The sequence below is a fragment of the Anser brachyrhynchus genome (assembly GCF_964034855.1).
Source record: "Anser brachyrhynchus genome assembly, chromosome: W".
Taxonomy (NCBI): Eukaryota; Metazoa; Chordata; class Aves; order Anseriformes; family Anatidae; genus Anser; species Anser brachyrhynchus.
In genome coordinates, this window is record NC_137704.1 from 23082476 (window position 1) to 23095992 (window position 13517).

The following is a 13517-nucleotide window of genomic DNA, read 5'->3' on the forward strand; positions in this document are numbered from 1 at the left end:
ATGGGGGGTACATAAGACCCTTGTTCTTTTTATTGTCACAAACACAAGGAAATCATTTAGGAATAAGATTATATGATGACCTGAACAGAGTGAAACGATCTATTGATACTTCCTTAGCCGGGGGTAGTGCCCAAAAGAGGAGAAAGGATGAATGGCCTCCTGAAAGAATCATACAGCATTATGGGCCAGCTACCTGGAACCCGAATGAGTTGGTATCAGGAGCCCGAGAACCTATTTATAATTTGAACCCAATAATTAGGTCGCAAGCTATCCTCGAAGTTGTAACCAATCAAACAGCGACGACCTTGGATCTTCTGGCTGATCAATCCACTCAGATGAGGAATGCTATCTTTCAACGTAGAATGGTCTTAGACTATTTACTAGCAGAAGAAGGGGGAGTGTGTGGAAAACTGAACGATTCTAATTGTTGTTTACAAATTGATGATAATGGAAAAGTGGTTAAGCAGATAACAAAAGAAATTAAAAAGCTAGCCCACGTCCCAGTACAAACCTGGAAGGGTATGGATTGGGATTTCTTTTCATGGTTGCCCAGTGGACCATGGGTTAAAAGGATGCTATTTTTATTTTTATGTGGTGTAATGACATTATTGTTTATACCTTGTATGATACCTTGCTTTACATTGTTGGTATTGCGAATAATAAATAGCACCCAATTTGTGATGACTTTGGGAGAGAAAAGGTGATGTGTCGATAATGATGCTTAAGAAATGGACACCCCGAGAACTGACTGATGAAATCCAACTGCTACTAACAAAGGTTGAAGAAGAGACACGAATTGATGATATTAAAAAGAAGGGGAGGAATTGTAAGGAATGGTCCAGCAATTCGTGCCACTAAGGGGTTTGAAGGGTTAACATTGAGGCCTGGGTTTAGGCGAGAAGAGAACAAAGGGATTTCTTCAGAGAAAAACTGCTGACTTTGCACGGACGTGCAGTAACTTCTGACACCCGGCCAAGAGACCACTAGATAAGGAGGAAGAATATGAGCCTCCCTGTCTGAGCGGCCCCCGAGAGACTAACAGAGACTGATAAGCAGGTGCACCTGGGAGGACTTCGGATTCGGGAAACCAATTATAATAACCCTGCCTCTTCTAGAAGTAATAATGAATATGTATTAGCCTAGGAGCATAAAAATCAGCCGTCTTATGTAACGGGTGTGCGTCCTGGTGGAGCAGAGAGTCCCGGCGCACCCCGTGCTGTTTGCTTGCCTCTATTTGTTTAATAAATTGTAAACTTTGATTGCAGTCCTATCTGGGACTCAGTCATTTATAACAACTACCATGATTGCTATATACCATAGATGAAAATAGTGATTAATTAGAATGTATTGAAAAGATTGTAACCTGAGCGTGACATAAATGGTATGGAATAAGGGGTGGATATCTGTCCTGGTTTCAGCTAGGATAGAGTTAATTTTCCTCCTAGTAGCTGGTAGGGTGCTATGTTTTGGATTAGGATGAGAAGAGCGCTGATAACATGCTGATGTTTTAATTGTTGCAGAGCAGTGTTTACACCAGGCCAAGGACTTTTCGGCTTCTTGCTCTGTCCTGCCAGCGAGCAGGCTGGGGGTGCAGCAGGAGCTGGGAGGGGACAGACCCAGGACAGCTGACCCAAACGGGCCAAAGGGGTATTCCATACCATCTGACGTCATGCTAAACAATATATAGGGGTGGCTGGCCGGGGTGGGGGGGCCGGCTGCTCGGGAATAGGCTGGGCATCGGTCAGCGGGTGGTGAGCAACTGCATTGTGCATCGCTTGTTTTGTACGCATTAGTAGTAGTAGTACTATTATTATTATTTTTTTTTTTTCCTGTCTTAATAAACTGTCTTTATCTCAACTCACCGGCTTCACTTCCCCGTTTCTCTCCCCCATCCCAGAGAGGGAGGGTGAGCAAACTGCTGTGTGGTGCTTAGCTGCCAACCGGGTTAAACCACAACAAAATACAAGATGAACTACTGTGGTGGGTGCGCATGATTGTGGTGGGACTACCCGCCCCCCCCCCCCCCCCCCCCCCCCGCTGCCCAGAGCTGAATAAACATACCTACTTTACAGCCTTACAGGTTGTGGAGTCTGTTTTCCACAAGTCAAGATAGGATACTGCTGTTGTTTAACTATTTCCACGCCCTTCTTGAACAGTTATCTTCAAGGGAGTTATATTAAGCCCTCCTCGATTTCCTTCCCTTACCCATACCATGGGATTTATTTCTTTTTCATTCTTTTCTGCTAATAATTTCATTGAGACTGTTATTCCTTTTTCACAGGTTTTCAACTGTATTCCTAATTTGACTATTAAATCTCTCCCTAATAAATTGGGCCCCGCTTCAGGTACATATAACAATTGCCCAGTGACAGTTTTAGTTCCCCAGTTTAATTCAGTAGTCTCAAAAAGTGACACTACCAGACCAAATCCTTCTACCCCTGTTATTCTTAAAGTATTACTAGTCAAATTGAGTCCTGATATTTTATAAGCTAAAGATGATCTGGATGCTCCTGTATCTACTAAAAATACAACCTCTTCTTTAGGTCCCACCTCTAAATTTATCAAGGGCTCTTGGTGAGACCACTGTTCAAAGAACCCCTGACCCCCTTATTCAGAGTTTATGATAGTAAACAATCTTTCTTCCCTTTTCAATTCAGGGCATTCTCATTTAAAATGACCTATTTGCCTGCATTTAAAACATCCTTTCTGTACCTGTCCCTACCGTGGCTGAGGAGGAAGTGGCCACTTTGATTTCACATTCCTGTTTCCTTTTTCTTCTTGATTCCATCCCAATCCTTGTCTTTCTTGAAACTTCTTTTCCTGTGGGTTCCCCATTCTCTGCCCCACCACTTGATTCACTGTGGAGATCATCATTTTTGCCTTTTGTTTCTGCTTTTCATCTTCCCTTCTAACATACACTTTCTGCGCTTCCCTCAAAAGGTTTTCTAATGGCTGTTCATTCCACCCTTTCAGTTTCTGAAGTTTCCTTTGTATGTCCAGTCACGCTTTCATCACAAAATTAATCTTTAAAAGCCCCTGCGCTACAGGGTCATCAGGATTCATTCCTGAATACTTTTGCATCCTGTCTCTAAGCCTTTCCAAGAAATCACTTGGAGTTTCATCTTTACTCTTGTTGTGGTTTAACCCGGCTGGCAGCTAAACACCACACAGCCGTTCGCTCACCCTCCCCCCTCCCTCTCTGGGATGGGGGAGAGAAACGGGAAAGTGAAGCCGGTGAGTTGAGATAAAGACAGTTTATTAAGACAGGAATATAATAACAATAAAAATAATAATAGTGATAATGATAATAGTATTAATAATAATAATGTGTAAGAAAACAAGTGATGCACAATGCAATTGCTCACCACCCGCTGACCGATGCCCAGCCTATCCCCGAGCAGCCGGCCCCCCACCCCGGCCAGCCACCCCTATATATTGTTTAGCATGACGCCAGATGGTATGGAATACCCCTTTGGACAGTTTGGGTCAGCTGTCCTGGGTCTGTCCCCTCCCAGCTCCTGCTGCACCCCCAGCCTGCTCGCTGGCAGGACAGAGCAAGAAGCCGAAAAGTCCTTGGCCTGGTGTAAACACTGCTCTGCAACAATTAAAACATCAGCATGTTATCAGCGCTCTTCTCATCCTAATCCAAAACATAGCACCCTACCAGCTACTAGGAGGAAAAATTAACTCTGTCCTAACTGGAACCAGGACAGATATCCACCCCTTATTCCATACCATTTATGTCATGCTCAGGTTACACTCTTTCCAATACCTTGTAATTAATCACCATTTTCATCTATGATATATAGCAATCATGGCAGTGATGACATACAGTATTATATAATAACTAACATACTACAATTCAACTCATGGGCTATTCTCACCCAGTATCAAATCCCCTTGAGGTACACACCGGACCTCCCCATTCTTTTGCATTACCCACCAAGTGCATCCAGGTCCCTGAGCAAAAGCAATTCCACGAATGGGTTTGCCTTTTCCTGAGGCAGGAGTAGCCCAGACTGTCTTACCCAGCATGTTTCTTACTTCTGACACCCGGCCAAGAGACCACTAGATAAGGAGGAAGAATATGAGCCTCCCCGTCCGAGCGGCCCCCGAGAGACTAACAGAGACTGATAAGCAGGCGCACCTGGGAGGACTTCGGATTCGGGAAACCAATTATAATAACCCTGCCTCTTCTAGAAGTAGTAATGAATATGTATTAGCCTTGGAGGATAAAAACCAGCCGCCTTACGTAACAGGTGTGCGTCCTGGTGGAGCAGAGAGTCCCGGCGCACCCAGCGCTGTTTGCTTGCCTCTATTCATTTAATAAATTGTAAACTTTGATTGTAATCCTATTTGGGACTCAATCATTTAGAACAGCCTATCTTATCTACTGAAATCGTTTTGTCTTCCTTTCACATACTCATTAGCCTATCTTATCTACTGAAATTCTTTCAGCCTCTTCTCAGTGCTACTCGAGGCCATTCCCTCTTGTCCTATCGCCAGTTATCTGTGAGAAGAGGCTGACCCCCAGCTCCCCACACCTTCCTTTCAGGTCACTGTAGAGAGCCATAAGGTCTGCCCCTAGCCTCTTCTTCTCCAGACTAAACAACCCCAGTTCCCTCAGCCTCTCCTCATAGGACTTGTGCTCCAGGCCCTTCACCGCCTTCATAGCCCTTCTCTGGACATGCTCCAGGCCCTTGAGGTCTTTCCTGTAGTGAGGGGCCCAAAACTAAACACAGTACTGTCCTGGTTTCAGCTAGGATAGTTAATTTTCCTCCTAGTAGCTGGTACGGTGCTGTGTTTGGGATTTAGGATGAGAAGAATGTTGATAACACCCTGTTGTTTTAATTGTTGCAGAGCAGTGCTTACACCAGGCCAAGGACTTTTCGGCTTCTCGCTCTGTCCTGCCAGCGAGCAGGCTAGGGGTGCAGCAGGAGCTGGGAGGGGACAGACCCAGGACAGCTGACCCAAACTGGCCAAAGGGGTATTCCATACCATCTGACGTCATGCTAAACAATATATAGGGGTGGCTGGCCGGGGTGGGGGGGCCGGCTGCTCGGGAATAGGCTGGGCATCGGTCAGCGGGTGGTGAGCAATTGCATTGTGCATCACTTGTTTGTACACATTGTTAGTAGTAGTACTATTATCATTATCATTATTATTTTCCTTTCTTTTCTGTCCTAATAAACTGTCTTTATCTCAACCCACAGGCTTTCATTTCTTTCTGATTCTCTCCCCCATCCCAGAGAGGGAGGGGGGAGGGTGAGCGAACGGCTGTGTGGTGCTTAGCTGCCGGCTGGGTTAAACCACAACAAGAACTTGAGGTGCAGCCTCACCAGAGCAGAGTACAGGGGGACGATCACCTCCCTGGTCCTGCTGGTTACACTATTCCTGATACAAGCCAACACAAGCTCGGGGTTTTCCAGAGCCCTGCTGGTCCTTCTCCAGTTATTTCACTCCCAGAGGTTTCACCACAGACCCATTGGGAATACCAAGTTGGGAATACCCAGCATGTTTCTTACGTGCACTACAGGAACTTTATCCCCTTCTACAGTGTGTAACAGGTTTGATTGGGCAGGTCCAGCTCGGTTGGCAGATCCCCTAGTATTGACTAACCAGGTGGCCTTTGCCAAATGTGTATCCCAATGTTTGAATGTCCCAGCACCCATTGCTTTCAGTGTAGTCTTTAACAGTCCATTGTATCGCTCAACTTTCCCGGAGGCTGGTGCATGATAGGGGATGTGATACACCCACTCAATGCCATGTTCTTTGGCCCAAGTGTCTATAAGGTTGTTTCGGAAATGAGTCCCGTTGTCTGACTCAATTCTCTCTGGGGTGCCATGTCGCCATAGGACTTGCTTTTCAAGGCCCAGGATAGTGTTCCGGGCGGTGGCATGGGGCACAGGATATGTTTCCAGCCATCCGGTGGTTGCTTCCACCATTGTAAGTACGTGGCGCTTGCCGTTGCGGGTTTGAGGGAGTGTGATGTAAGCAATCTGCCAGGCCTCTCCATATTTATATTTCAGCCATCGTCCTCCATACCAAAGAGGTTTTGACCGTTTGGCTTGCTTGATTGCAGCACATGTTTCACAATCATGAATAACCTGTGCTATAGTGTCCATGGTCAGGTCCACCCCTCGATCACGAGCCCATCTGTATGTTGCATCTCTACCTTGATGGCCTGAGGTGTCATGGGCCCATCGGGCTATAAATAATTCACCTTTATGTTGCCAGTCCAGGTCCACCTGAGCCACTTCAATCTTAGCAGCCTGATCCACCTGCTGGTTGTTTTGATGTTCTTCAGTAGCCCGATTCTTGGGCACATGAGCATCTACATGGCGTACCTTTACAACCAGGTTCTCTACCCGGGCAGCAATATCTTGCCACAATGCCGCAGCCCAGATGGGCTTGCCCCTGCGCTGCCAGTTGTTCTGCTTCCATTGCTGTAACCACCCCCACAGGGCATTTGCTACCATCCATGAATCAGTATAGAGATAGAGAACTGGCCACTTTTCTCGTTCAGCAATATCTAAAGCCAGCTGAATGGCTTTCACTTCTGCAAACTGACTCGATTCACCTTCTCCCTCAGCAGCTTCTGCAACTCGTCGTGTAGGACTCCATACAGCAGCTTTCCATCTCCGATGCTTTCCCACAATACGACAGGACCCATCAGTGAACAAGGCATATTTCTTCTCATTTTCCGGTAGCTTGTTGTACAGTGGGGCTTCTTCAGCACGGACCACCTCCTCCTCTGATGATATCCCAAAGTATTTGCCTTCTGGCCAGTCCATAATCACCTCCAAGATTCCTGGACGACTGGGGTTTCCTATTCGAGCCCGCTGAGTAATCAGTGCAACCCACTTGCTCCATGTAGCATCAGTTGCATGATGTGTAGAGGGGACCCTTCCTTTGAACATCCAGCCTAGTACCGGCAGTCGGGGTGCCAGGAGGAACTGCGCTTCAGTACCGACCACTTCCGAAGCAGATCGAACTCCTTCATATGCTGCCAATATCTCCTTTTCAGTTGGAGTATAGCGGGCCTCAGATCCTCTGTATCCCCGACTCCAAAACCCCAGGGGTCGACCTCGAGTTTCCCCAGGTTCTTTCTGCCAGAGGCTCCAGGTGGGACCATTCTCCCCGGCTGCGGTGTAGAGCACATTCTTTACATCTGGTCCTGTTCGGACTGGCCCGAGGGCTACTGCATGAACTATTTCCTGCTTAATTTGTTCAAAGGCTTGTCGTTGCTCAGGGCCCCATTCAAAAGCATTCTTCTTCCGGGTTACTTGGTAGAGCGGGTTTACAATCAGACTGTAATTTGGAATGTGCGTTCTCCAAAACCCCACGACACCTAGGAAAGTTTGTGTTTCTTTTTTGCTAGTTGGTGGATCTTTTCAGAAAGTTTCTCCAAAGCATTCTCTTTTAGCTGGTGGACACTGGTTCGTTCAGGTGGAGGGGAAGATAAATTCTCTTTAAGTTGGTGGAACTCTTCAGAGAGTTTCTCCACAGCCGAGACACACGCCTGTAGGGAAGAGGAGAGATTTCCTTCGTACTGCCGGAGTATTTCAGTCACTTCATTCACTGGGGGATTCTCCTCCTCTTTCCAGGCTAGTATTGCCAATGATCTGGCATATGATGATGGTGCACTCCGTACAAACTTCCGCCACATGGGTGGTGTACACCGGACTGCATCTGGATCTGTGGATGTTTGTGCGTCGTCTAGGTCCTTATAAATTACTTCCCGTACGGCCAATTCCCTCAGGTAGTGGATTCCCTTCTCCATGGTGGTCCATTTGCCTGGTAGACATACAAGTTCTTCCTTGAAGGGATACCTTTCCTGCACAGCTGACAGGAGACGCCTCCAGAGGCTGCGAGATCGTGCTCCATCTCCAATTGCTTTGTCAATGCGTGCGTCCCTAGCAAGGGATCCCAGCCGCCTGGCTTCCTTGCCCTCTAATTCCACATAATTGGCTCCCGTGTCCCAGCACCGGAGCAGCCAGGTGACAAGCTGCTCACCTATATAGCGACCAAAATCTTTTCGCACATCTCGTAGCTCACGCTGGTATAGATTCCGGGTAGTTACTGTTGATTTTTCGACATCCTCATCCTCATCTTCAGTCTCCTGCACCTTTGATGGCCCAGCCTCGTCTTCACTATGCCCAGACTTAGCAGAAGACTGTCTGCGTTCTAAACGACCTGAGCCTCTATACCATTTTTTCACCTTGTCTACAGGGGCAACTTGCACTGCTACAGCTCGTTTCTCTAACCCAGACACCGGGTCTGCCACAGGGGTTGGAATACCCTCTGCGGGGTCAACTTGCACTGCTACAGCTCGTTTCTCTAACCCAGCCACAGGGTCTGCCACAGGGGTTGGAATACCCTCTGCGGGGTCAACTTGCACTGCTACAGCTCGTTTCTCTGACCCAGACACAGGGTCTGCCACAGGGCTTGGAATACCCTCTGCGGGGTCAACTTGCACTGCTACAGCTCGTTTCTCTGACCCAGCCACAGGAGTGGGAGCAGCTGCAGGAGCTGGAGCTGCTGCAGGAGCTGGAGTGGCTGCGGGAGCTGGAGCTGGAGCGGCTGCAGGAGCTGGAGCTAGGTTGCTAGTAGCATCAATTGCAGCTCGATAGGCATAGGCCAGAGCCCAGCACGCTACAGTGATTTGTGTCACTTTGGAACTGCCAGAGTCATGACACCTTTTTTTCAAGCATTCTGCCAGCTTTTTAGGATTTTGCAGTTGTTCAGGGGTGAATGTCCAAAACACTGGAGGTGCCCACTGCTCTAGAAACCTGCCCATATCCTCCCACACTCCCTGCCACTCGCAACTATCCCGCCTCAAGACAGATCTCCGGATGAGATTCCTAAGTAGTTGTTTAACCCTCCACAAAATCTGAAGCGCATTCAGGAGACATAACAACAAGAGCAGGCTGGTCTGAGTATCCCAAGGATATTCAACATCTCGGAGAACCACCGTAACTAGCTCGGGGGATAAGAGGGTGGTGGTGAAGGAGAAAGGGAGAGTGAACAGGTAGGGAAACATGTCTTCCCCTGTCCCCTTCACAGATTGGCTCCCTAACGAAAACAGGCAATAGGTGTAATTGCTAATAGTTTCCGAGATATGGGTTCCAAAGTATAGAGTCGATGACAGTGCTGAGTACAAATACCAGGTTAAAGTCGTGACCAGATATTTCATCATTTCATAAGCCATTGTTACACCGCACAGTACCATAACAATCTTAAATCAGGGCCCGGAAAGGATAAACAGCGCGACAGGGAGCACATACAGAAAGTAACGCACCATAAAACTCAATTTGGAAAACAGGCACAGCAGACTGGAGATTAAGGCAATCCACATTGTGACTAGCAACTATTAAGCAGGTCCAATACTTATACCAATTTTAGTTTAACACACTCTGGTCAAATCTGTCGATATCTCAGCCCTTCGAGCCCCACGTTGGGCGCCAAAAGGACTGTTGTGGTTTAACCCGGCCGGCAGCTAAACACCACACAGCCGTTCGCTCACCCTCCCCCCTCCCTCTCTGGGATGGGGGAGAGAAACGGGAAAGTGAAGCCTGTGGGCTGAGATAAAGACAGTTTATTAAGACAGGAATATAATAATAACAATAATAATAATAATAGTGATAATGATAATAGTATTAACAATAATAATGTGTAAGAAAACAAGTGATGCACAATGCAATTGCTCACCACCCGCTGACCGATGCCCAGCCTATCCCCGAGCAGCCGGCCCCCCCACCCCGGCCAGCCACCCCTATATATTGTTTAGCATGACGTCAGATGGTATGGAATACCCCTTTGGCCAGTTTGGGTCAGCTGTCCTGGGTCTGTCCCCTCCCAGCTCCTGCTGCACCCCCAGCCTGCTCGCTGGCAGGACAGAGCGAGAAGCCGAAAAGTCCTTGGCCTGGTGTAAGCACTGCTCTGCAACAATTAAAACATCAGCATGTTATCAGCGCTCTTCTCATCCTAATCCAAAACATAGCACCCTACCAGCTACTAGGAGGGAAAATTAACTCTGTCCTAACTGGAACCAGGACAGTACCAAATTACACCTTAGAGAAAAGTTTTGCAAAAATCAGCAATTTATAAAGAAGAAAAGGGGGGAACTGTGGGAATAGAAATGTTGTTTTTGCAGAGTTACATTGTTTAGAGGGAAGGATTGTGGTATTGAGATATGCTTGCAGTGATTGAAAACTTAGGAGGTGACCTTATAAAATGGGGAAACAGGTGTGAGAAACACTCTGTAGCCAATAACTTAGGCTCAGGTGAGGATCTCAGTGAAGTAGTAATTTATTCGCGATTACAATGGCAGGCGTCCCACAAGCAGGAGCGCACCTACTAGTCACACAGTACAGTTTATATACTTTCTTTCTCGACAACTGGGACCCTCCCCTGTTTCCCCACTGAGTGGGTAATCCAGGTCCACAACCTATCCGATGCTTCACAGACAATGCATGGCCTTCAGTTGCCGACCTGTTACTTTTCAGATTTCTTTTGACTTTTTTACTGTTTGAAGTGGTAATGTTTCTTCACTTATCTGACTTGACTTGACACCGTGAATTTCACCTAATTTGCTCTAAGGAGTCTGGTTGTCTGCATTTTACAAGGTTGTCTGTTAAGCTTTCTTATCAGTGCAAGCATATCTCAATACCACATTCCTTCCCTCTAAACAATGTAACTCTAAACAATGTAACATCTCTAGAAAAAAAAACAACTCTTGCTTACATGGTCACATACATCCAGTAAATGCTTTTCTGTTGAATATCAATTTAGTATTTGTCTTTCTCCCCCTTCCCGTCCGTTTACCCCCCCCCCCACACACACACACATTGGGAATTCCCAAGAAGCAGCATGTCTGGTACTTCCTATGCTTATGTTACCAATTCTGGTGCAAAAACAACATTTTTGTTCCGACACTGCTGCAGGGCAGGTGATCTCTGCGTTGAATGGGCTTTCACTGCCACTGTTTTGTGGCTATGATCTTCATCCTCAGCCTGAGCAGTTTCCAGGTTCCCTCTGTGCTTTCTCACAAGCCACGCTCGCCACGTGTGCGTGTGGCCATCGCCGTTTCTGGCTGTGGATCCAAGATGAGATCCACTGCATTCCTTGGCCTGGAGACCGCACCGGGGCTGTGCTGCTATCGATCGTGCTTTTACAGCATACTACAAACCCTGCAGCAGTACACGTTACCCCTCCCTTTCAACACTGTCTGCTGCCTGCCTCCTGCTCCCAGCCCAGCTGCTGCAGTTTTGCCTGGCTGTCACTTTCCTGGTTGGGTGTATTTTGTTTCTGATCCTTGTGGCTCTGCATGTCAGCTCCTGCCAGCTGGTGGCACCGCTGTCACAGAGCAAGGAAGCAAGAGCAGAATGGCACTTTGGGAATAGTTTCAAACTGATTTTATTTTTTTTCATAACTATATCTGTACTCATCCTGTCTGCTTCTGCTTGGAGAAGTAGGATAGCCTTTCCCAGTGCAATATTCTTTCAAGAACCAGTAAATGGATTCATAAATGGAGAAATGCCAGAATGCTTGACGTGTTCTTGGGGCACGGGCATCCCATTCTGTCAGAGGCTGACAATCAGCAAGTTCACAGCGTATTAAAGAACAAGTAGCTCCATGCTTTGCCACCCACCTTCCTCAGTCCCCACCCCTCATCTGGAAGAACAAGTGTCAGGAAGGCTTCAGCCCCCCACAAAGCTCAAGGAAACATGGAGCCAACATGGCACGTGGGAGCTGCTGATCAGCTGCTAGAAAGTTTTGCCCTGCATGGCAGTAACTTTCCCTCTTCATTAAGGTGCACCACGAGCTGGCAGAGGTAAGAGAGACGCCACAAGACTTAAGTGTAGAGCTGTGGTCAAAAGGTCAACTTGACAGTTGCCTGGACTGTTTGTGCCAAAGACATAAACAGAGCATGGGGCACGTTCCAGGGATGCTGAAGTCTCAGCAGAAAGACTTGCAGACACCGTAATCAGTGCCTGATTTTTTTGTTTTTTTCCGTCAAAAACTTTACTGTTCCAGGGGTTTCTTCTCTCCACAGACCCACTAGTGTGACTGGTGAGTGCCAATTACAGGCACAGGACTGGTGGGCAGGAACATCTGCCTGTCAGAAATGGTGTTCTATCATCAGCCCTACAGTGTCTACACCCAAGAGCTCTTTAAGAGCTGGCCAGGGAAATGTCTAGCTTCACGGTGATAATTTTAATCTTGGGAAATTTTAAGAGGCTGGAAGCATGCCACTGTTCGAGCAGGGCACAGAGGGTGACCAGATACCTGCAGAGTACTTTCCTTGATGTCACAGGCAAAATAATGAAAAACTGATAAGGGACTTACTTCATAGAGAATTCAAGGCTAGACATAAAATTAATGCCAGGCAACAGGGTTGTGTGGAACATAAGTCTTGTTAAAAAAAGCCTATTTAATTCTCAGAGATCGTTTAGCTGATAAAGTTAACAGTGAGCATGTCACAGAATTAAATTGGGGAGTTTGACAGAACAAACTTGGCACTCACCATTAGCAGAGCATGCACTGCACGGAATAACAACTGCCAATATCTTTCCCCAAAACGGGCATTTACAGAGGAGTTCTGCAGGATCAGTATCAGGCTTGGACGTGCTGAAGTCTCCTCAGCAAGTACAAAGTCACTGCAGATGTTTTGTGAAAAAAATTGGAGGAAAGGAAAATAACAAGGGGGATAAGGCAGTTGTACTGAGCAATTCCAGAATCTCGTCACATGAAAGTGCATCATCTTTTTCATGCTGCCAAATGACAAAGTAAACCTGGACCAAGGGCTGCAGGCGGCACCTACAGAAGAGGGTCTGATTAGGCACGCACCAACTCTGGAAGGGGGATCGGGCAGTCCAGCACGAATTCCCAGGATGATGCTGAGATATGACAGAGTAATACAGCCCACGGATGTTAGGAATTTTAATGGCCTGGGCTATATGAAAGCCAGACAATGATATCATTACCCTTTCTGCCTTTAATGCTGTGAATCAATGAATGGCATCTATGCTAGAAGGGTTTGCTTCCACAACTCAAATGGCTACCCTTTCCAGTACAAACGCTGCTGAAGCCTTGCTTCTGCATGCACATTAACACAGTCATATACATCACATCCCATTTCTAGACAGCATCTTTGGAGTTTCACGCCAAGTCTACATGTACCAGCAATCCCTGGTACACCCAAGGGTAACACATCTTGACACAACTCCACTTTGCATTCAAGACTTTCAATTGTTCTACTATAACCAGAGAGAATTCCTAATTCCCTGAAAACTCAACTCAGACCTGAATTTTGTTTCTTCACGTGGCGCCTCTTCCTTACAGAATCTAAGTAAAACTGGATTGCACTGGCTCTCTGAGGCTACCGGAGAGCATTTTGGAGAAAGATAGTGCTGTTGATGCAGGTGTCACAGGTTAAGGCTGTAAGAACAGTCTGCAGAGAAGAGCAGTATTTTTATTAGATCAGGTGATATAACTGGGAAAAAAGAACAGGC